This window comes from Ceratina calcarata, unplaced genomic scaffold (genome assembly GCF_001652005.2).
Source record: "Ceratina calcarata isolate Rehan_Ccalc_2016 unplaced genomic scaffold, ASM165200v1 scaffold132, whole genome shotgun sequence".
Lineage (NCBI taxonomy): Eukaryota > Metazoa > Arthropoda > Insecta > Hymenoptera > Apidae > Ceratina > Ceratina calcarata.
In genome coordinates, this window is record NW_017134257.1 from 139,182 (window position 1) to 164,552 (window position 25,371).

At 39.7% G+C, this 25,371-nt stretch overlaps 1 long non-coding RNA gene across 1 annotated transcript; it reads right to left on the minus strand.

The window, feature by feature from the left end:
* Window positions 1-4,600: 4,600 nt before the first annotated feature.
* LOC108629285 (uncharacterized) lies at window positions 4,601-5,993 on the minus strand. The gene is made up of 3 exons (XR_001916836.2): window positions 5,627-5,993; window positions 5,194-5,485; window positions 4,601-5,053 (listed from the first exon to the last, which is right to left on the minus strand). It is a non-coding gene; the product is annotated as an uncharacterized LOC108629285 (long non-coding RNA).
* Between the last annotated feature and the right edge of the window lie 19,378 nt (window positions 5,994-25,371).

Below are 25,371 nucleotides of genomic sequence, written 5' to 3' on the forward strand. Positions count from 1 at the left end.
TTTTGTATTATTTATACCTGAATTATTAATATACCGAGGCGTTTCCGACACACCATTAGCGTGTTATTGATTTTCGTTGCACCACGTTCTTCGTTATTTTTAAGCCGGTACGTTCTGGCCGTAATTAATTCGATTGAATCGATGCACTCACGCCGCACTTGTCGCGCTAGAAACACGTTAAATTTTCTCAGGTTCGCGCGCAACCAACTTCGTTAAAATTGTAGACGAAATTGCTTGATTCATAAACAGGTCTTTTGGTGTGGAAAATCTACTAGACTCAGAAAGAGTGAAATTTAATAAATAAAGCCCCTTGTCCTCAGTTCAAGTAAATAATTAGAATTGATATTTTGATCGTAATGTTTAACGAAATGAGAAAATTCAAATTCATTTAAAATATATTTAGAATAAAGATAGCTGATAAAGAAGAAAAATATTATTATAGGAATGTTTTATAAAATACACACATATACATTTACGTGACATGTCAACGTGTGATTTCCTTAGATTAGATTTCCTTAAAATATGATCTCATTAATTTTTCAACGACCAAATATTTCAGTTTCGTTACAGTCATAAAATCTCAATGCTAATTTAAATTCTCCATTACTGAAATCAAAGAAATTCTTTCCTAAGTTAAATACAAAACTTATTAGCTCTCACAATGTCTTATTCAATTTACTTTTCAATTGTACTAATTGATATAATATTGTCATACTTCTCTGTAGTCAAAGTGTGAAAACGGAGCAAATCGCAGCTGCATAACTATGTTAATGACATTATAAAAAATGACATTTCACGTGCAGCAACCTAATACATCTTCCGCGTATTGGACCGTTCAATCTACTCGTGCAATAACAGTTCTATATTAACGTTATCCTGGTGCTAACTAGCATCTCAAAAACTGCAACAAATGATTTGTTTGGTTAAGGGGAGCGAGGGTTGTTGCACGATGTTCGTACGCAGATCGAGGAGGGTTTCGCGGGGAAACAGCGACCGGCGACGTATACGTACTTACGTGCATATAACGTCATTCTAGCTGCAAGAAATGAGGCCATTTCTCTCCCCCCGTGTCGTTGCCGGTGCACCATCACGCCACCTCGATGCGCCCCCTTTTTCCACTTCGAGATACGTCAACGCTTTGCGGAGAGAACAATCGCAGAGAGGAGTGTATGTGTGTGAGAGAGAGAGATGGGAAGAGTTCAGTGCACTAGGCCGGGTGAGTTCCACGCACTCTTTTTCCTGGTGGATGCGCATTCGTCGCGGGAAACGTCAATTGACTGTAACAAAGTTTCCACACTTTTCGAGCAAACTTGACGAAATTTTCCCAATACGGGACAAACGATCGTTTGCCCGAAGATAGTAACACGGGAGTTGTACGCGAATGAAATCATGCAGTTCGTCCAGATGATAGTTCGAGTACTAGTAGACAGTATAGGCTACTTCTTAAGTACAGGCGAATTGCTTTGATAGATATTATAAAGAATGTTTATTAAATCGTGACGTTATCAAGTGAATAATTAAACAAAACCGTATTAATAATAGGGGAATCTACAATCTTTTACTTATAGTGTATCAGAGTATTTTTTCATGAAAAAATACCAATGAAAATACTGTGTCACTATCGCATTACGTAACACTTTAATTCGAAACGGCATCAAGACTCTCCGGTACACGTAAAATTTGTGGTATATCGAGTATGTTATGGACGAACAATATGTATAAAGATCGGTTAGATTGGCATCAAATTGGAGACTCGAGCCTATAAACGACACGGAAGTGGAAGCCCGGTATTCGAGGATCTTTCGCGATTCGCGGTCTGAGTGGTGGAGAAATCGATCGTCGAGCTCGATAAGCGGTCAGTCAAGGAAGGGATAAAAACGAGAGCCACCCCCGGAAGACGACGTGTATACGTGTACGTTCTAATCCCGCGGCCACCCCCGCTGCTTTTAGTCCCCATTTAAATTGGTGCTCCGCGTAGGTATCATTAGCTATTCAAATTCATTTCTGCGCGCGGCGTTACGCGACTGAAAATGTGCTCCGCGTTCTAACGGTGGCGTGATTGCCTCCATTTTAGTCACATCGTTGAAAACGAACTTCCTCGTGGCCCTGCCTCTGCTCGGGGGCGCGTCTCTAACCCGGGAGTTCATTGCACTGGAAAAGTTTCACCGGTTTTTATCTCGATCAACGAGCAAGTTTAACGTATCCCAGAATGTTTTGTACGGAGACAAAACGTAAACGAAACGTGAAGGTTGCTCAGGAAAGTTATTAGGTTAGACTTAACGTATACGAAATTAATGAGGGAAGGTCACGAAGCAGCCCGAGAGGATGGATGGTTCGAACGTAGTCACCGTTAAGATGGGCATGCACAACGAGAGTGCTGTATTGTAACTATCCCCAAATTCGTTTATATTAATTTTGTTCCGAACAGTTCAAGAGCTGACATCATTTTTTATCATCGTTTCTATTAATCTTAAAGGGCTAGACTTCATGTTTGCACGGTAATTGGCCAAATTGCACCAAATTGGTCAAAAACATGTTTCTACAAAATCTCTTCAAAAATGTTAAAATTTGTATCTATATAGATCGCTCTGATCATTGTTTAATGAGATTACGCAGATATCTAATAAAATAACTGTTACAGAGTGAAGCAAAAATTGTACTTACTGTGTCTTGAAATTTAACTACTTTTATGTTACAAAGAAGTTGTTCTGAATGAAATGAGGACTAGATTTCGCCTTTTCGAAGAGGTGCTTGATGAGCAGAAAATTTTTTAATGTAAGGACGATTAGGTTCTGATACATCTATGCACTATTTTTGCCGAGTTCTTGGTAAAGCAGCAGAGAACGTCAAGAATTTACCAGAAAATGTTAGAATAATTACGTGACTACTATAGCCCCTCAGTATACGAATCAAAGAAGATTACAAAATTTCGGTCCCCAGTAATTTAACAAGTTTAAATGTATATATTTATTGCATTTTTAATCATAAATACTTATCGTTATTTGGCAGTGATTTCATTTTATACTATTTTTCCACTCGTTAATTAAGTGACTGATCATCGAGCGAACATTATAAGTAGTAGGTCACGCAATTAGTCGGGAACGCAATTCAAATATCAGAGATTTTGTTTTTACTAGGACAGATCACAACTTTGGAAGATTTATGTTTCGAATTAAACTCTGAACTGATCGGTCGCGGTTGCCGTTGCGTTGGTAGTTGTACGCTAGGGCGTTACCCCCGGCAATACAATTTCCCCTATTTGCATTGCACAGAATTTCGTTTAAATTTATTTGACTACTTTTTCATTTTATAAAATATATAGATCTTAATTAATTATTGAAACAACAAATACTTTTCCAGTTCTTTATATTATATCATCCATTAGCAGGCGGTTATGCAATATCAATCGATAAAACCAATTAATTGGATTATACAAAACTGCAAAATTCCGATATTTAATCAACAGGACTACATATGTCATCAAGTAATATATCGTATTTCTAATTACAACTTTTATTCGAAATTAGTGCTAGTAAAATCAGTTTTACACTTCTCACAATTAGATACATTAATTATGAAAATGCATTTATCGAGTCTTGCAGAATATTTTCAGAGCTCTCTACTGTACATTTAATAAAAATTACTGCCACACAATCCGACGACTCAGTCTTCTACACCGAAAAGAAGAACTAATTGTTGAAATCATACGAGGACCATTCATTACGATAGAAAACCAGATACCAAGCTATACACAACGAAAGACAAAGCCTAGTAGAGGATAGAAAGTCTTTTGATATTAATTAAATTCGTCAAATATTTCTTGTACTATGAAGCAATATGTTTACCTTTGTACATTATTTGCATTTTATTTATTAACATACAAATTCAGTAAATTGTTAATTCAAAAACAATTAAGCTGACCAGATGCTTTCATTATACATTGTTGTTAAAGTAGATTGGAAATTGGTATAAATTACTCGAAGTATATTAAATATCATTGCATTTGAGAGAGAAATATGATTCCTGTGCATAAACATCAGTGAACACATCCATATAAAGCATCTGATGCAAATATGCTGTGGAACGGACTTCAATTAGTTATTGAATCTCCTTGTAGATCACGTAATCGCGTGGCACTGTAACATTACCGAAACTTATGTCCCTTTAGAGGTGTTTAAAAATTACGAGAAACGTTAATGGCCGCGAAATATTTACATGTTCTTCGTCAGTTACAGATGAAGAGGGGGCTAAAAGTGTACGTGAAAACCGGCTCGCTACCCGGGATGATTTACAGGAATCGTAATTTAACCCCGCTAGTTTCAGTCAGCATAACTCTCGGTGGTCGGTCCCGCCTATAATTTGCATGCGCTCATTTCGCAGACGCCGCGGCCTCAGCGACTACGTCGAATCAATAATTAAGATAGCATCTGATCGCTGTCACGGACCGCTGTTGTCCCGAAACGCATCGATCGTATTGATTTTATGTACAATACTTAATATATTTTATACGTAAAATCATTTTTGCTCATTATAAAACATTTTGCATCTTATTATTCATAATGGCGTAAAATGTTCAGGACGTAATTTTAGCACTAGTTGCTTGAATAGTTTCATTGGACAAATAAAAGTATAATAGATCTAAGTGAGAATTCTGGCTACGACCCTAATTATTAAGCTCATGATCTTCTAGCAGACATCGAGGTGAATTATAAACTTTCCATGTATAAAAAGATTCAATTTTGAATGCTTAGCAAACAAAATTGAACACAAAATAAGTAAAAAAAGTAACATAATTTCGAGACGCGATACTAATGAAAACGAAACCGGCAGTCATCTCAAGGTTTCCAGCAAATGAAGATTTGCACACACTTTGTTACATAATGTAGATATAATTGGATAAGTTTCTTTTTTTCCGTACATAAAACTCCGTTCCATAGCCGAAATTCATGTTAGCTGATGTCTTAAAATCTACCGAAAAGCATCTCATCTCTCCGTCTCCCAGGGACCATCCGACGACGTCGCACGTTGTCCTGTCATCGATGCCGCTGCCAACCTGACGAAATACTATTGTTTACAAAGCTGCCGCGTGCCGCGGGCCGCCGCGCCACCATCTCGCTACCCGATAATATCGATTGCCCGGTGCCGGTACCGGCGTGGCGCAGAGGAGAGTAGCAGGAATTTTTAATACTTCACTTATGTCGTAACTCGGCCTCGAATCCAACGCGCACGTACCCTACCATCTCCACCGATGTTGTTTATCAGTCCCGGGGATTTCTATCGCAGTCATCCGGTCCACCTGTCTGTAAAGCAACATCAGGTACAGGTGTCCAAGCGCGTTGTCAACAGCCACGCGGCAAGGTGCAACGGCCGAACATAACTACTGCGTCCCGTGAAATCCACAGGATGTGACGTAACGCAATCTGCCTGTCTATGAGCACCGAGAACTCAATCGCTGTACACAATACATGTTGCAGTTCCTGTCGATCTAGAAAATAAAAATTAAAATTAAAATTATTTGAGATAGAAGATGATAAGTAAGGTGAATTACTACTGTATTTTATTATTTGGCTCGTCTAAGTATTTAACTACTCATTTCAAGTTTTCAAGTTATCTCGGTAAACTTAACTTTATAACAAAAAGAAGATCACTTCGTACGAATTGAGACCGAAATCTCAAGTAAAACGAGAAAGTAGCGTAGAAAACCACCGGCCGGAGCTGGCAGCGCCGTGCCGCGCCGCGCCGCGGCGCACCGCTACATGGGGTGAAACCGGGGAACAAGACGAAGAGATATACATAGGTAGAATACCGGGGCGGGAAAGCAAGAAGGAGGGATAAACAGAAACAGTAGCGAAGCGTACAAGCGAAAGACTCGTGGAGCTAGCGGAAGGTGAGACAGAGAGAAGGAGATATTGATAAACGTAGCGGAGAGTGAAACAGGGACAGCGAGAAGAGTAGAGGGTGACCAGAACGGTGGAAGAAATTAAAATAGCGAGACGTGTCGGCTCGTTCGTCGGCATGGTGTATACTTATATACAGTGTTTCATTGCACGTAGGAAATATAATAGAAATGAATTTAGAGTACAGAAATAATTAAAGAAGACTGTATTACGTCGTTTATTTTCTTTGTGCTATTTAGTCGCTTCAGCTGCTTTCATTTTTTTATATGTACCCTGCGTACTACCATAAGTATATTTTCTCGTACATTATAAGTGTCTTTGAATGAATGTAATAACATAATGAATATGATGAATCAGTTACAGCAAATTCCTTAAAAGGACGTGAATAACAATTATTCCAATGTATTTATATAGATTATTTAAAAACGAATCCATCTATAGCTACGTTTAGATCAATTTATTTCTTCTACGGTCCCCACGCAGCTCAGTAGCACTTCCCATATGCAATGAAACACCCTATACATATACTCACGCCGTCGCGACGGGGAGATCGCAGCGAGATGGCGAGGGTGGAACGGAGGGATAGGAAGTTGGCTGGGTGGCGCACGCCGCGATGTCGAGGGGGCGCACAGTGGTGGCGCATGCGTACACACCACGGCCCTGACTGCACCGCAGGGTGGTTCAATGTTACGGGAGGGCACTGACCCGAGCCGGAGAATCCACCCATCGGTGCACCGAGGTGGCTACACCCCTGGTTATACACGCAGAGAGGAGCCCTGCAACCAGGCTTCCGACGATTCACTCTCCTCCCGGCTGCTCTTCACCCCTCCTCCTCCGCAACCCCCCAGGAACAGGAACCATCTCCACCCGTGTTGCTCCAACAGCCACCACCACCCGGGCACGTCACCCGGGTTGCCGGTGCCCGATATCAGCAGCTACGCTGCTACCCTCGACGAGGGCACGGAGCGTCGCGCGGCGCGGCCCGGGATAACCATTATCCACCTCTCACAAATCACCTGGACCATCGTTTACCCGGCTCGTCTTTGCCGCGCTACGGATTTGATGCATGGTGTCGGGGCTAGCTTTTGATAAAGGCTGAACCAGCTGAATGGCAACCGGAAGCCCGGTTGCTAGCCAGCCAGGCAGCCGCCCGGAAAGTTGTCAGCCTACTTATTATTTATTGGTAAACTAGCTCCGTCGACCAGCTCCACCCCTTTCAACGTGTTAGCCCACCCCGTAATAAACATGTATTTGTGTATTAATGTATCCTCTGCTAATACAAATTACCTTAAAATTAACGACGATAATTTGATACGTCCTGATAATTTCTTATATGTCCATTGATTCGTATATTCGATGGAAATTTTAACGCAATTGAGTGTTAAATATGTTAAGAGATTAAAGTATCATTTTCTCTCAGCTAATCAGGACATTAAGAACACGCAGACGCAGTGGTGATGCGAGTTCTTTAACCTTTCGGGCACTATCCTGGAACTATTTATGGCCGATCGTGAGAACGGTTATTACGATTTCTTGTCGCTACAACTCCGAAAAAAGTGTTCCCGAAAATGAAACCTCGTGACATGGAAACGTTCTTCAAAGAAGCAGAGCTCGTTTTTTCTGTAACCTTTTCGTTCTTTAACGGAGATCCCGAAAGAGACACACCATTCTCGATTAAATGCCATCATTCTTTTCACGTTTACGATCTTGACGTGTTATCGAAAGAACACAGAGGAGTGTATGAAACACGTCCAAGTTCCATCATGATGAATAGAATACTAATTCTAACGAGAACTGTGAATATCACATTTCCATGTCTCCAGATTTCTGTTATAAGTCAACATCACATCGTATTTCGATATCTAGAAATAAACTAAATTACAACTTATTTGAGTATACAAGTAAACGAAGAAGCTTTCATAAGTCGAAAAACGTAATTAAACACGATTTTGAAATCTCTAGTTTTGCGTGCATCGACTGCCGGTTGTGAAAAGTGTAATTTCGGTTTAAAAATAATTCGATTCGCCAAGTCCGAGGGGGCAGAAACAGTGAAACGGAACCTTTGCCAGTGCTTCGAACGTTAAATGTCGGATGTTGGCTTCCACCGATGCCTATATAACTAGCACTTGAGACGACCTGGCCTGGCAGGGAGTTTGCCAGTGGGGGTTGACTCCGCCGGTTGGGTCGATTCCCTGTTATGCTAATTTGTCAACGGTGCGGACTCGGGGTAGTCGACCGAGCCTCAAAAATTATTCCACGCCCGGGTAACTCTCTTCTCTTCCTCTCCGTTTGTTTCGTTCCTCCATTGCCTAATCCCGTCCCTATCTCTCTATTTCTTTCAACCGCAGCCGCTCGAAATCGGAATTATCGTGCGGTTCGATCACGAAAATCAGTTCCTCTTTAATCCCAGAGGTTGTTGTTCCATCGTGGACGGCGCGATTTGAAAGCACACGTCTCCACATGTTCTCGAGTGGGAAGGTTGTCCTATTGGACAAATAGGACATGCCGTGTCGCACTGCAGGGATCAAATAAAAGAAATTACCGGCGATTATCATCGACCACGTGTAGCGAATGAGAAATATCGTCCGGAATCCGACATGACCCTGGGATAATGAGCTACTCGGTCGCGAGACGCGAGATTCCTTTAGCTCGATCGCTTTTCCTCGCGCCTAACTATTTGCAAAGCGAACGCTTCGAGCGAATGAAAGAGATGCACTGATTTATGCGCGACCAGTGGTAGTCTGGTCCGAGTTAAACTTCCTCGGGGCCTGGGTTCTGGAGCTTTTGTGGCCACTTAAATGTATCGCGATACTGCAAAATTGAGGCCTCTTTGAATGCTGTGAAGCCTTCATTAACTCTCAAGACTATGCGCAACAGAGTACATATTTTTGAAATTGAGACTCGAAGGCAAGGCCCGAGGCTGCATCTTAAAGTTAGGTGCATTGCAACATTGTGAGAATTGAGACCCTTCCGATGGTAAGGCTTGCGGCATACAACCATATAGCCCTTTTAAGAATAAATTTATGGCAGTATTTTGGAGACTGAGCCTCTTTCCTGCAACAGCCTTCGAACATTTCATTAATCCAGGCTTATGATACTTGTCGAAGAAGAAATGTATTTTCTTAGATTCATTTAGAATTTCGAGACACAAAACAAACGTTTTAACTTTTTTACATAAAACTCCTTATTACACAATTACATGAATAAATAAATTATAAGGTCGATAGGAGAGCTCAGTGGTTAGAACAGTCGCTCGGCAAATGAAAAACTCGGGTTCGATTCCTGGTTCAACCGGAGCAAATCAACCGATACTTTAAACAAATATCAGAAGAAATCAATTTGAATTATTTATATTTTATACTACGTATATGTGGTGCCTGTAAGGAATCATCCTAGGAGCCTACAATTGAAAAATAATTTACAATAAATCATATAAAGGATGTTAACGGTTACATGATATTATGAAACTCTCGCGGAGTTGAATATTGGTTTGTATTCAAGTGTTCTATCGTATAACATGTGCGATTCGAATAAAAATTCTTTGCTTTAAAAATAGTATATCTACTTCCCTCTTATTACAATTTGAGTTACGGATCTTTAATACGAAGTGTGCAAGTGAATATTCCCACTTCTCATTATCCTACTCTTCGTCGTATTTTCCCAGACCCAACGTTACTGGTTTGCGATGAGTGTCAGTAATGCTAATGAAAAGTATCGATTGCTTAGATTACGTACGTCTTGCTAGCTGTATGTTCTATCTCAAAGAATCACTCAGCGGTGCAAACATGAAACGAATTAACGTACCATCCAATCATTCCTAATTGCAAGAATCCACAACTGAAGTCTGTGGAGACACAATCCTATTAAGAAATTAAACCCTACCAATTAGCAATTTTCTCTTTTGCTAGTAACGTTGGCTTTATTTTATAAAATTTTCTGTTTCAGTTGGTACGCTTAAATAATTAGTATGCTTAAAGATTAAAATAATAGCATAAATGTGTGATGTTAATAAATCTTATTTACACGCACGAATAAAAATCGAATTCCAATAAAAATATTTAACTCCCTCTCTTCCTCCCGTCATTCCCGTTTTAACGGATTTCGGTCGACCGGACTGTCTGATCTAGGAAATTACCAGCTGGAATCAGAGGAGCGGACGGGTTGCCGGCGCTGCGCGACGCGGCGGTGTGGCGAGGCATGGTTACGGGGAGCGTCGATCCCCGGGGATTCCGTCGGTCGTGTCGACGACCGGGAGTACTTGGAACGTCCCAAACTTTCCTCGTTTTCGCAGACGACTCTAAACCGTGTCGAGTTCAACGCATGTCCTGAACATCCGCCCGCTACTCTTGTCCAGCCTCTATGAAATCGAAATGGATTTCCGCGCGAAAATTCCCGGTTAGAAGAGCGCGCACATAGGAAAGACGGCGCGACGTCGTCGTCCGTCACGCGACAACGCTCGTTTCGTCCGGCGAGGATTGGCTATGAACGGGTGCCGGGAGAAAGAAAGAACGAGGATGAGGGAGGAAAGAGAAGCAGACAGGGGCGTACGTCGTTATTTCGCGGTGGATGCTGCGGGATCAATAGCGTGGAGAGCTGAAGAGCCAGTAGAGAGGGAGACAGCAGGAGAGGGATAGAGAGGAGCGGAGATTTGCTCGAGTGTGTATCTGTGTGTTGTATATGCGCGACAGAGAGGATGTAGGAGCCGAAGGGTAGATGGAAAGAAACGGTGCGACGGCAAAGAACAACCGAGAGAGATTCTGGACACAGTGGGGTTGGTTACGAAGCGAGAGAAGGACGAGAGACAAAGGGTGACTCGACTCCCCTAGTCTCTCTGCTAGCTATACAAACCTATGGTTCTCTTTATTGCTCTCAGCCTCCCTCGCGGTATTTCTCTGTTCATCCTAACTTTCTCTCGCTCTATCCACCATCCTTACCACCCAACAACCCCAGGAGTCGATGCATCCAGGGTCGTTGCTACCGGCAGCGAACGATCCAACCCTCCCTGAGCCCCCTCTCCACTACCCCTCTCGTGATGTCGCCCTCTCGTTTTCTCCTTCTCATTCAATCCTCTTTTCTTTCTCCCTCCGAAAGTGACGTGTGCCGGACGCGCACCCACTCTCATCGATACGGGATAACAAACGCATATACGCGGTGCAGGTGGAGTTTGCATTTCGACGGGCTCGTGCACACGGATACAGAATGCGTACCTGAATTCGTCAGTTGATTTGTCTGTGCAGTACCCTCTCTGTTGTAATTATGAAGCCAATAAAAGACTGAATACTCTGTACAAACACTTTATGCGTATGTGCAATTATAATTCATTTGTGTGTACACATGATCTCTTATGAATAACATGCATGAAATACAAATTTGTTTTCATAAATTAGAATTGCTTTTATGTTTAGGATCTATACGTACTATAATAGTACTTGTGCTAATGAATAAATCCTCAATTGTGAAAGAATTGTTGATAAATTCATATACTCTAGTATTCTCCACGCATATACGTATATATTCATTTGTTGAGAATCGTGGATGCGAATCGATACTTTTTGTAGCAACTGTACATTTCGCGCGAGTGCACCGGCATGTACACGCGACGCGGAGGACGTCGACGATGGGAACCGACGACGACTACGAATGCCATCGGGCACTTCGCGAAACCGTGCGAGACCAGTTTTCAAGGACACGCGATCAGGATTCATGTGCATACTGCAATACCTATCTAAATATAATACATACATATAGGAAAGTGGCCACGCGTTCCGTAAACCTTCGCGTGTCTTATCGTTGCCAATTTCATCGAGGGTCGATTCTTGTCTACCAACACGTGCCCGTTTATTTCAACATAATTAATATTCTCCACTCTTTATGGTAATTTCTTTCTTTATGGTATTATGCATATCGTTCGTTCCTTGCAAAGATAACGTATCTCTAACAGTGCCAGGTTTTTTTAGTTATTACTATGGAACTATACAAAATTGTTTTTGAATTGTCATCAAATTGCATCAAGATTATATTGTATTGTAGATCATCCAATATGTACGTTGACGTAATATATACATTAATTTTGACACAGAAGTCTTAAAAATTATTCAAATAGTTTTCATTAGAAATGTGCGAGAACTCAAAAATTTCGGAAACCCGATGCTGGATCCGAACAGTTCTAGTTGGGTCGGGTCCGAAAAGTATTCTATACAAGTACGCCATTGTCGGAATTCCGGAGGGCCTCGGAATTTCCAAAAACATCTTTATGCCCAAAACTTCCTGGACCTTCCTGAGAAGTCAAATTCTTGAACATTTCAACATTCCTGAAACGTTGAGATATTATATAACTACGAAAATGATAAAATGACGATGAGTAAACAACAGCTTTACATGCAAATCAGAAATAAATTCTTATATTTATAACATATTTGTTTATTATATCTTTTCCATATTTTACCTATAATTTTCGAAGAGATATATAAAATAAAGTTGTTGGAAATTTCAATATTCTCGCGAACGTAGCTTTTCCGGGAAACCCGGCATTTTCAGGAAACCCGACATTTTCGGAAATTTCGGTAGTTTCAAATCACAACATATTTCCAGGAACCTGACCCGACCCGACCCGATATTCCTGGATTTTCGCACATTTCTAATTTTCATATAAATTCCTGTTGAGGTTGTTTAGTAAAATTAGAATACGTGAAATAGTTTAATAATTGACAAATATATTTCTAGGTAACTTAGAATATAAACTGTTCAGCGTCGCACGCTGGCAGCGTTCCGTTACGACTAAACAAACGAAGTCATGGGACAATAGGTGTTCGTTTTTTTTAACAAAAACCGATCTGGTTTGTATCTCCACTCTATTCTCTATACTGCGCACATTACAGATTTTTCTAAAAATATTTTTACCGCTGGGAGAAAACTCCAACCGTCTCGATTATCTTATGAAATCCCAAATCCTTAAGGGCTTCGGCATATAAAGACGAGCAGATGTAGAGTTTTTTTGAAGTATTTACTTCAACAATTCCGATATGAATAACTAAATTATTAAATTTTGTATAATTAATATTTATCACATAAATGATCCAATTCTAGTTTTTCTTGAAAGTGACGTAATTTATACTTCAGTATGGATTCTAGATAGGTCGATATACATATGAGATGAGAAATGTTCTGTAAACACAATCGTGGAAGTCTGTCCTTATTTTGTCCTATATTTGAAATAACAGATATAAAGCAGAAAATATTTCGTAATTCTCACTGTGAAACATTACACATTTAAATTGATTGAGCGAATAGCCACGTGCAATTTTAAAAAATGTGATCACTCTTTTGCAATCGGTTCGTCGTTTAATCTAAAGTAACATCAATGTATTCATCCCGTTTACACAAGATTTAGTAGAAAACCTCAGGAGATAAAGAGGTGGACCACGATGTGGCGAGTTTAGGGTTTGTCTTGACTTGGTCGCCGGAGGCTGGGTCCAGGAATCCCGTAGCAACGGACTCATCCTGCTCTGTGAAGAGCAACACGAAGGAACCCATAATTTCTACAAGGGTATCGCTTTCGTTCGTTTCCTTTGTTCGCTCTCGCTTCTTGCCTCGAACCGTTCGAACCACTTCGGGTCATTTAGGAACACTTGCGAATCAATAGCACGCCTGTCTTTAAGACTGTTTTAGGTAATGGAGTTCATTAAGCATATGATCGTGTGAATTCATTTTTATATCTTTTTATGAATTCAAATTTCAACCTGGCCTTCTAATGTATAACTATTCATTTCACCAGTTGTCAAAGATTATGAAGAAAGTAAAGGAAATAATTTTATAGATGGATCAAGTAAGAATGAACGGTAGCTGAGGGTAAAACGCAAATGGAAAATATGTCTGGGCTTCGGTGAAGTCAGGATTTCTCATAGGGCAACACCAAGCCCCATTAATTAGATTCTAAACATAGAAACACTCTTACTATGTTTCCTATAAATCGAAGCTCGATATATTAGAAGGGACAGGATTTACCTCGATTAGTGCACTCAGCAAAGTAATTAATATAATACACAATGTTTACGGTATAGTGAAATATTAGTAAATGCATTAAAAATATAAAAACTCTTCCTGAATGCGCAATTTTATAACACTTATATCTGTGTACACTAACATTTGATAAAAATAACGGTAGAAACGGCAAGAATTATTCATATGTCGCGTCGACGGGATCGATAGACGTCGCAGCTTGCGTCTCAGACCGGGCATACATTTCGATACGCAAATGAACAGTGAACGAGCAGATCAGCATCCGAACAGACAGATCGTAGCAATTGCGAAAACCGTATTTTAGTCGAAGCCGTATATTATATGTCGCATGTATGTATTACGGATATACGAACTGCAGTGAAAACATTCATCAACAAAATCATTAGTAAAAAATATAATTCTATTTTTACCCCAAGATAATTAATTTTACAAGATACACAGAGAAAGTATCATTTTGAACGTTTTCAAAAATTAATCGCGATTGACTTCAGATGGCCGTCGACATGGACATATTTTTAAATTAATATCTAACTAAGTGCCAAGCAATAAAAGGATTACAATAAATACGGAGTTCGATAGGATGGTTATGTGGATTTGGAATCACATTAGTGTCTATAGTCTTCTTATATATTCTGATAGATTTATGTCGTACGCGGCACACTGTGACTAACAACTTCTACACCACTGCTTCGCTGCATCATCATTTGTCGTCACAACTGCACGCAAGCTAACGTTGTTGCCAATGAACGAATCGCGATCCGGCATAAATAGATGCACACGAGCCACGCGCGCAAACATGAATATTTATTTAGTCGGGTATCGTTAAATATTATTCATTACTTGCCGCTATTTACATGAAAATCGTAGAAGGCGTATATTCGATTTGCAACAGGGGGAAATTAAATACGACGATGAGAGAGTCCCGTCTCCTCGGTTGCAGCTGAATCACGCGGAGACCTTTCCTCCGAGAAATCTTTTTCACGATGGGTTCACGAGCAACGAAAGTACATTAAGGGATTTCTATATCCAAGCGTATGCATATTTAGTCGCGTTTCGACATGAAAATTCTTCTGGACCTTACCAGTTCCTCTCCGTACTCGGAAAGAGAATCGCATTGAATTAAAATTGAAACAGATAACGGGGAGATGTTTAATCAACCGCTACGGTTACTAATCGGAAGTGTAATAGAAGTACGTTTTTTCTCATAAGTTTTAACGTGACGACGTCGACGGTGTATATGGAGTTCCCGGATAGCTGCCCGTTAAGGCTTGTTTTCACACGTGTAGCGCGCACGGAGAGAGCGGGAAAGGCACGCGAACCATTTGAGGTTGAAATCGTGGATGTCGTAGTCGTTAAGACCATACGAATCTTCCGGGTGCGAGTCTATCGACTTTTGGAAGCATTATTCAATAACTCATGCAATTGACATTAATGAACAGAGTAAAAAAGCATTTGCTTCTGTGATCTTACAAAAATGTAATGCTCTCTCATTACCATATTATATTTAATACTTTAAGTTGAACTAATCACAACTCAAAACGGTGTTAAAAATTGGAAAAATGTTTGATACAATAAAAACACACGAAGGTGGGATTATTTATCCAGAATAGAAATCAAGAAATGTATTTTAAAAATCGTTACCGAGTCTGTCAACGCAGAGGGATTAATCGTAGTGGTTTCAATAATGCGCACGTATATTGTTGACACGTGATAGCATCAAGTCACGTGATTTCATCAGTTTTATGGACGACGAACATAATGGGGAGAACGCGGGTGTCTCGTATCCATGAATTTTTCGTGAGGGGATGCTTTCCGTGCAAGCGACGCGACGCGATATGACGAAATCAACAATGGGAACAGAACTTTTTCCGAAGCGTTAACACCGATGAAAAATGTATCGCGCGAAGATGAAAATGCATTGTAACGATCGGGCGATTGAAACGTTTTCCCCGTCATTGTCTAGCGAAATGGGCGACTCTGTCTCAACGGAACGGATTCCGCAGGATATTCGCTTATGTATCCATCGAGAAAGCTCACGCGAAATGGAGAAGATTATATGTGGAACGTAACGGGATAAAATACTGGCAAATATTTAAATGTATCGGTGGCGGATCTAACGAGATATCCCGACGTGTGCGTAGAATACTTAAATTTTCTTTTACCGAGATTGAATATCGAAGAAAGATAATGTACATGTATGTTTTAATGTCTTTGACACAATTAAAACAATATTTTTCAATTTTGCTCAGATCACTGCGTCATTTTTAAAAATGTACTGAATTTCACGCTAATAAAATTGTTTACCATTAATTAAGGTAAGCGCATGCAATCTTCCGCGAGCTTCGTGGCATAATTTCTTATTGCAGACTGCATACATTTCAACCATGTTAATCTAAATTTATTTTGGACTGCTAGCTTTGACACATTTGCAATTGTAAAAGATATCGAAAAATATTTTCATTCTTTCTACATTTGAAAACGTGGAAAAAATAGTTCGATTTGCAATGGTCCATTAGGATTAATTCGGTGACACTCATTCGCCGATAGGGATTCATCAATTGGACGTTCGCGAACAAATCTCGCGTGCGATCGTCGGCGAACCGAGATTCGTTCCGGTATTTTGAGTAAAAAGAACCGTCGAATTGGAATTGGCGGTGGCCATGCTGTCATTAAAACGTGTTTCAGAAACCGATTGGAATTCCGACTGCGGGAACAGCGGTAAAATTTCTCCGTAAATTACAAAACCACTACTTTCGAAAAAGAAGGACCAAAAGAGAGCTTATGTTTACTCTTTCATAAAACAATTTGTGACTAAACAGCTATATCTAATATTTCTTTAATGATAAATACACGGTTTGTAAGCGTTCAGTATTGAACATAAAATAATTTGAAAAGGTAGGGTGAAGGATAAACCCGACATCGACACATCAGCCAGGTGGCGGCCAAATTGCAGGGTTCGCGTGCAACGCGTGCACCAAACATCCTTCGAGTTGCACAGGTAACACGTGAACCAACCACATTAATAGCAACAGCAACAACAATAACAACAGGGCAGCAACAGGGCAGCAACAGTAACAAGCACAGTGGAGAATGAATCCGAAGTGGATCCGGATCGACGACGAGTCCCAGGTGGGAGGCAGCTGCCAGGCGATCCAACACCTGCTCTTCTTCCTTCCTCCTTGGATATGACCCGTTTCAAGGACCAAAAAGGGATTCACCCAGCTTGTCCTATCTGCTTCGCCGCCCGTCTCTTCTTTCGTCCGAATGATCCTCTTCTCTCTTCTTTTTACTCTGTCGAAAGGGACCGGGGCCTCCTGCATGCGGGTGCATCCCGGCAGGTGCAGCATTTTTCTTGCACCACCTCCTTCCTTCCTCTCTCATTACTATTATTAGTGCGGCTTTCCTTCGACAGCACGAGGCACGGCTGACGCGTGTTCCTGCTTTCGTTCTTAACCTTGCCGTTGAATACGCTGTCTTAAATACTTATTTTAATTCTTACAGGATATACTAACATATAAAAAGAACGAGTACAGAGCTAATTCTGTTGTGATGAAATTGTGATATGTATCATGTTTGATTAAATTTTATTTTAACAAATAATCTAGAATAAAACTATACCTATAAAAATATTATAAACAATGTTTTAACACCGATAAGCTATAAGATAAGGCTAGGCCTACGTACTGTATATATCATTTTTCTCTTTCTTTTTTTAAACGAACTTCTCAAGGCGTCTGGTTTTCGTTTCGTTTCTCTTTACATTGTAGAATTGCGACAAGAAAGATGATGGGGACACCCATGCAGGCAAAAAGCAGGTGTCACGAAGTAATTCTTTTACAGCGTACACACCAGCTTGACGTCATTTTTATACTTCCACTTCTCATTATTCAACGCCAGGTTTATATAGGTATTATCCATTGTGCTTCTCGTAAACTTTTAATGGCCATTATATTAGTAACAAGAAAGAAAGCCTACTTCTGACATAAGGTCTTTTACCATTTATCATATATTGAACCTCTTTTTTCTTTTGTTGATCTCAGCACATTACATTCTCGTAAGAGAAAATGCAACATACAGTAACATAAAGCATACATTCCTAAGCCAAAATACAATACCATTTTTTACTCAAGATAGTATTGTATTAATCAACCTTGAATTCAGTCACACAGTTTTTCTCCGTCGTAAGAAATTTGACTTCCAGACAAATTTCTATATTTCTTCAGCGAATGCTTCAATTTCGAAACAGTTTCGAACGTCATCCGTCTCATTCGTGCAAAAACCGAAACTGGAAACTCAAATCAGAGCGTTACGAGTGGAAAGGAACCGAGGAAAGGAGGCTGTGACAAGAAAACGGTGAACACTCGACGCGATTCGACGTCAGGCTGGCTCGTGGCTCAATTTTGTCGCGGGACGCGAGAAAAAGTGCATTATACGCCGGGCACAGCCGTCGTTTCTTCTACCATTCGGTTTCATGACTCGTCTCGGCGGCCGGGGCCACCGTCTTCGTATTTCCTCTCCCCTTTCTCCTTCGTTTTCTTTCACTCGTGTTCCGTCTCGTGACACCCTCTTCTTTCCGGCTCCCTACCATCCGCTACCAACACGTGGCATGAACGCCGTCTGTATAAACGAGCACGCGCCACCACCTGCTTCTTATTATCCCCACTCCTCCCCGAGACCCCGACCCTCCTCTGCAATCCCTCAGAATGTCGTTTCACACACTATTTTTCATGCCCGTATTTCTTGCATATCCCCTTATCTCTTTTGACAACTGCCAATAACAACACAAAAATTCATGATTCTACCAGTAATTCTGATAGGACTAACATTAAAACCAATGTGTAGCATCCTATTGTTCCTACGTCTTCTTTTTTAAGGAATTATAAATTGAACCATAACATTTTATCATTAAGTTGACTCTTTACTTGCGACTGATAGAATTAATCCTTTACTGTTTTTAATACAAATAGAGTTAGACAAAACGTGCATATAAATAAAGAAGGTACGGTACTCCTGTAGTTGTGTAGACGTTAATGATTTTATGCTGATGCAGGAGTAAGGTTGTTTTGAAAAGAGGAGCACAGTGAAAGTCTGAATTTGTTAACACGGTCATATGTTGTTTTAAGTATTGCTTTGGTAGGGTCGTTACAAACAGATCTCGCACGGCACCGTTTTGCAACGTACTCGTTATGATGCTATTCTACACATATTTCCAAAGATAGTATATAAATGCAGCTTGTAAGTACAATATTATTGGAATGGCACTATAATTCTACACCCTTCTTTCTTCTTCATTCTATTAAATATAATAATTACTTTGATCAGCTAAATTGTTTCGTTCGTTACTTTGTGATTCATTAAAATATTATTTTATTAACACAAACGGAAATAACTTTTAAGTCACAATTTGAACCCACGGCGATAGTTCGCGCCGCGAGATAATCTGAATGAGGGAACACGCGAATTCTCGAGAAGACGATCAAGTAAATCAACCATCAGGATCGAGTAAATCTTTGTCTTCGACGTACGAGATAGAAGTGGAAGATAACCAGTTGATAGGGTTATAAATGGGATATTTGTATCAGAACGTGATTGCTTGAAGGCAGAACGTGTTCATTTCTTCGGATCGCGTGTACTTTGTTGCCTATAGAAAAGAATGAAGTCGTGTGATAGGATAACTGGTAAATACATCAGAAGATCGTTGATTATTTCTAGAACAGTCATAATTCTGTTTCAATATTTCTTTTAATAGTATAAGTATTTCATTTGGGATAGGTTTTAGAATACAAAGGTGAAGATTTGCGAAAGGAATCAAGTTTTAATGAATCTATTATATTATTAATTAATTTATATTATTTCAAATACCAGGAAGTTTTTTTTGGGTTACTGCTGATTACGATAAGAGTACATGCAGATTTTAAGTCACTATAATTTTTCAAAAAACCCATGATTTGCACCCCAAATTTTGCAGGTAGCTTTTTAATAGTAATAGGAATATATAAAAACAAATTCAACATGCTAGCATTGTTTAAGTATATATTACACAGATTTCACTTCTTCTATTAGATTTCATTCTACTGTTTTTTATACTTTAAGGTTCAATCAAACATGCTTGTTACTTCTGTTTGGAAAAAAAGAAATCTTACCCTATCCGTAAATTTGTAGCTTATTGGAGGCTCAACAAGATCCTATAGATAAGTACTTTCTACTCAACTTCTTAAGCTATTTCTGCCGCCAATAGGCGAAGTCGTAGGATTCACTGTTTCGAACTCCAAATTGACTTTCGAACTTTGAGAAGTGGAAAATGAAACGTTTCTGCATTTCGAAAACTTTCGGCCTGCGCTCCTTCACAAGTTCTACCTTCCTCATTCAGTTTTCCTTGACTCTTTTTTATCGATTTCCTTTACTTATTTATAATTTCCAACAGCATCATTAGAACTCGTACAGTATCCTCACAGGTCGACGCAAAATTCCTCACTACTTCCAATAAAGTTTGAATTAAGTATTTAAAGGTGGTATATGTATATAAGATTGAGACACGATTCCAATCAAAATAATAAGATGAAATTTCAAGAAACTGTGCGATCCAGCAGCTTGCAACATGTTAATGCCGACCAGATCCGATATAAAGATTTAAAGTGATGGTACTATGGACCTGAAAGTCTGTACGTAGACTAAAGACTCAATAAACTTACGGTGACGTCGAGTCACACAAAACTATAGACTTATATTAGACTCCTCGTGCTATAAGAGAAATTGAAGACCATATTAAAATGAGAGGATGATGACAAAGGTATATGTATTTTTTCTTCAAATTGACAGGTGGTGGAGGGCACAAGGCAGCAGATTTTTAAGGTATACTTAATACCTCACGTTTCCTACGTTCTCTTCTCCTTTCGAATAAGGTATCTCCGTACTATTACTATCCATCAATTCGGTCTTCAGCGAACCCACTAAACTAAAGTGGTATAAGTCTATGCACAAAACACGTACTCAGAATCATTAGAACGTTGGCAGTCGTAAGACGTCGCAAGGAGATCGGATTTCGTTCGATATCACGGAAGGTATTTGCGATGAATTGAACGTCGCATCTGTCAGTATGAAATATACCTTCGTATGCTGCTGCGTATTGCGCGTACAAGCCCTGACAGGAGCTATAAACACGTTCCCTTTAGGTATGACGGGTGAATCCTCGATTGCGAACGAGATACTTTGAAATCATTGAGTGCCTACCTGGTAAGCCCTACCATTTCACCTGCAATATCTTCATTGCCTCTGTTTCGGATGACAATTCTTATTGTTTCTATATGTATAGAAATTGAATTTCTGCAGTGCTACGTATCAGTACTTCTTAAAGAATATTCACTTTTTAAATGAAAATATTGTCGATTATTCCATGCCAAATCATCGTTACTCTTCTCACTTTTGTTATACGAAGTAGGTACATCCGATACGCCGATTCCGGCGGCTAGTATGGCCGATATTTCGCGATGATTTACGCTAATGCACTTGCCGTGCAGTTTGACAGCGTCGGATATATGCGCACCGGGCGTAATCTATAGGTTTCTTAGTTTCAACGCTGCGATCCTACTGGATATTTTGTGCAGTTTCGTCGCAAAATAAATTACTGCGTTATGCTCAAAACTTTCTTTTAATTTGCCGATATACACGCAATTTATACCGTAGTTAGATCCTTTTTGTAAAGATTATTTTTAGTAATATTTTCTTGGAACTCTTTAAAGGATTATTCGTCTTTGCCTTTGTTGAAGGTGAGTAAAGTGTTAAAGAGTTTCAAGAAAATATTATACGTTAAGAAAGTTTGTTCTGCTCAAGCGAAGGTTGAAATTAAAAAGTGCGCTATGTGAAACTTTACAAACGATTTAGTTTACTTCAGTAAACAATCTTAAAATTGTCGGTGTAATACCTACGGTTGTACAATATTTTATGTGATATGAATGTCACGTTTCTAGTAAATAAAGTTTGTAACCATTTTAAATTCTGTATAGACTTTATAAGTGTGTTAATTTATCGTTGAATCCAAACGCGTACGTATTTGTCTATAAAAACAGGATTAAAAATCCGATTTGATTAAATATTTGAGTTTCTCATTCGACCACGTCGAAATTAATATAAAATTCATCGAATTTCGATTTTTAAGCTACAACTTCAAATCACTACTTCGATAATTACAGAAATAGACTCTTATTTGTAATTTATGGAAAATCATTTAAGAATCACAAAACTTAGGATTACAGAATCCACTTTCAACTTTATGAAATGTAATCATTTATAAGCAAAACTATTTGTATCGTCGCGACGAGTTTTCAACTTCGTCAGACAGAATTAATTATCCCCTTCACCAGTTTTCGCGACGTTCTTATTTATAGCCTGGTAATTAAGGCTGGATTCGAAACTGCGCTCGCACGAGGGGGGTATAACAGGATCTCGCAGGTAATATTTTCCAACCCGTAGCTCCTCACCCCGGTTTTTTCTTCGCGTTTCGCGAAACAGTGGATCATCCGGTTAACCCTTGCGCTCTGCACCGCGCAGCAACGTACCGAAAACAGACTGCTGAATATTTCAAAGGGACAATTTTAATCCTCTGACGCTGCGCGACAAAGACAATGAAATTAATAGCAGCTCCTCCCTATACGAGCATTCTTTATTTGAGTATTGATTTGTTTGTCGATTACGCGTTTTTCGATCAAACATTTTATGCTACGGATACAATAATTCCGAAAGAGATGGAGCGTGTTTCTAAAAACGTCTAAAAATCACATATTTTAGAAATATGAAACATTTTACTTATCAATTAGATTTCTCTAATGAATTATTTACATTTGTGTAATGAGTGATCTTCGCTATACATATATAATTATTGTAATATAATATTGTTACGAATACGTTCGAACTCGCGTTCAACGTAACCGTAGCCTAAGCATCTTTTTATCTCATAGGAGCTTTTCGATTCCACGCAGGACGTCGATCGTGTCGCTTAATCGAATAGGTTGGTGATTCTCAACGAGTGAACGTTTCGGAAAGGACAAAGCGAGCTTTCAACGATGCTACCGTTTCTTCTACCATCGCCGAAGCTACATTATCAGCGATAAAGGAAGGCGCCGTTTGCGCGCGAGAGGCTGCATCGAGCGACGATCGGAACAGAATGGCAATTAGTATGCGAAAAAGGTACCCTTTCAGGTGCACATAGTTTTTTATCTATAGCCCTCGAAATATCCAATTAACAATCGAAATTTGGTAAAAATAAAATTACATCATCATTAGGAAAAATGAAAATATTGCGTTTTTAATTTTCTTTCCTTATGTACGGTGCGATATAAATTTTATGATCGTTCTTTGTTGAAATCCGTGGCATAGTATATTTTTAAATTTCCACTGTTCTACGAAGTCTCATCCCATATTTGGCTGGTCTCATAGAAATGTAAAATGACTCGCCTGGGAGCCGTACGGTCGCAGGTGGAGAAACTATGCACAGGAGTCGAGGCAACGTCGATAATTGAAAGTCGATTTTAATCGTGGAACAAAACAACTCTCCCTTTATCCGATGTGTTCATTACACGATCGAAAAAAGGACGTAGTGGCGTGAACATCACCGATACGCTCAACCGGATCGATCGGTTTAAACGTTGATACCGTCGATTATTAATTACATTTGTCCGCGGCCGTACGTACGCGACTATAATGTCGCGTGTTCTCACCGCTTAATAACGGCTGGTGATGTAATTAGATCATCGACCGGTTTGTGGCTTGCTCTTCGTCGTGCATTTACATTTCTAGACGACTTCTCTGTCAATAGAAAATATCAGCTGCGCGCATGTAAAGTATCCTTATACATAGACATGGACACGTGGAGTCTGCATGAAAACATACAAAAATGAAATAATTTCCGAATTGTTTAAGAATGTTTCCAAGTGATTAAGGAAGTTACTTACAACTAAGAACTTGCTTGTACAGACTTGTACAAAAATTCGAGCTATGAATTTTTTCAATGTCTATAATTTTTTCGAGAAAAGTTAAGAAACTGCAAATATCGTGTCGCAAATTTTAGTTTACATACTTTCTCAGATTTAGACTGATACAAGAAAATGTTTCATCAAATATTCCGATGATTCGCGACAGTACAAATTGAAATTTGAACGAAAAGTTGATACACGTAATAACACTAAAACGGACGGTTTATTTTGTTTTGCACGGATCAAACGCGGACACGGAAGTTGTTTTACGCGTCTCACCGGTTAATTAACCACGGAAACACAGGGCGCAGCGTTGCGTGGGGCTTTGGCTTCGGAGCCCTCACATTAAATCACAGTTACGATTAGCTCCTCTCTTTTAGCGGTGCGTTGGATCCCATTTTCAGTTCGTGCGTGCACGCGTTAATTAATCCCGAACACGCGCGAACTACCCCTGTTTCATCACGTGAAGTTTGACCAATACACGTAGTTTCAGATGTACACATCGTACACATGTATACGTATATACATACAACAATGGCTCGAAACGATACGCTTCCTATTTCAATTACTTTCTACTGCTAATTTAGTTCGAATTTTCATGCATCGATTTTTTTCTTAAATCGCCTCAACTGCCAATTTTTGAAATATATATATAAATAGTTTACACATAAAACATTCTATAATTCTATATTTGCACTCAATGATTTGCCACGGCTACTTCGTCAAGTTCCTACGATCATCATAGCATGATTATATGTTTGAAAGTTGAAATTAATACGGTATACAGTTTTAAATCGTAAAATTTATGTCTATGCTATTATTATCCTATTCTACTTGCTCAATTAATCTGTATTATAGATGGGCTTGAACGTTCGTAAACACCCTGTATAAACGTTTTTCCACCTCTCCTTGTACGTATAAAGGATAATTACAATCAAACACTAATATCGGATTCCCTTTCGCATACGAATTATTGGTAATTTACTAATCGATACCCAACGGCATATGCAAACGGATGACCGAGGGGGAAAACCACAGAGGAAACGTAATTGGCCATGGGCCTATGGGTGCACTCGCCGATCTACGCACATATAGGTATGTATACATATATGTATGTACATAAGTAGCTAACCTGTACGGAAGAAACACAAAAAGAATGAAAAAAAAAGGCGGTGAAAGGAGCTCTCCGTGGAAGGATGAGAGAACGGAAGAGAGAAGAAGCAGCAGATAGCTTGCATCCTTCTCACTCTCGAGCGACTGCGGTTTTTGGATGCGGATCCGCAAAATAGGACGAATCCACCCTCTTTTCGAGAGGCCACTCGTCGACAGAGAGGGTGGTAAGCGAAAGAGAAAGAGGTGTGAGTGCGACGGACAACGAAGGTGGATGAACCGTGCGAAGGTCGGTGAATTCGGAGGAAGAGAGTTGAAATAGAAAGACATATAAGTAGAGTGGGACCGGTACTGATTGTGAGTAAATCTCAAGTAAA